Source organism: Cyprinus carpio, chromosome A20 (genome assembly GCF_018340385.1).
Source record: "Cyprinus carpio isolate SPL01 chromosome A20, ASM1834038v1, whole genome shotgun sequence".
NCBI lineage: Eukaryota > Metazoa > Chordata > Actinopteri > Cypriniformes > Cyprinidae > Cyprinus > Cyprinus carpio.
This window is the reverse complement of record NC_056591.1, coordinates 3,763,342-3,764,289: the sequence shown is the minus strand read 5'-3', so window position 1 is coordinate 3,764,289 and position 948 is coordinate 3,763,342.

The following is a 948-nucleotide window of genomic DNA, read 5'->3' as shown; positions in this document are numbered from 1 at the left end:
TTCAGCGCTTGCAGCGCAGCAATAGACTCGGTGCGGAAACGATCTCTACACTACTGCAGACGCGCTGCCGGACCGCAACCGTGTGTGCAGTGTGAACGCTTTACGTTAACAATCCGTTAACATGAATGCAGAAAAAAAATATGCACCGCATACGCACGGCAAACGGAGTAATGTGAACCTGTCATGCGCGCTGCGAGTGTGCATGAGCGCACAGTCTCCAGGAGAGCGCGCGAGCGCTGAATTGTCAAACACGGGCAAGAATTAAAAAGTAATGCAATTTATATACTTTAGTGACGATGTGACACTGCCTTGATTGTGCAAGTGACAATTCCTGTGTCACCTGTGCAGTTCGCTTATAGACAGACGCGGACTGTGTGTTTGTTTGTTTTGTTTGTTAATTCTTAATTAATTTTCTTTGTAAGTAAGTGTTTAATTGGGTGGATAAATAAATGAATATAATAGCTAGATCTGGCTACACAGAAGGCTGCACCCGCAAGCAGATTTTTACTCAGATCTCTCAAGAAAACTCATTCATTCCACCAGCGTCTCGCAGCGAACTTTTTATATCACAGACGCTAAACATTATTGCCAACTGTCTAAATTGAATTTCTTTTACATGCCATGCATACATTCATATGAGGAGTTTAACAGCAAATTAGGACAAATTTTATTGAACATGAAAACATGAAAAATTTACCTCAGAGCTGACGGGCCTGCTGAAAGTGATGCAGGGGCTTCGTTTTCACTTTTTTTTTCTTTGCCCTGGATTGCTAGTGTCTTTTCATGGGCATAGTTGTTTATCAATTATGATCATTTGCATTCACCCGCATACATGAGGCGCGAGCGCAGATGCGGGAATGGCGCTTGGCGCGTCACGGTTTTTTTTTTTTTTTTAAGCAACTGTTATGGTGCCCCTCCGGGAGTTGGTGCCCTGCGTATAAGGAACGG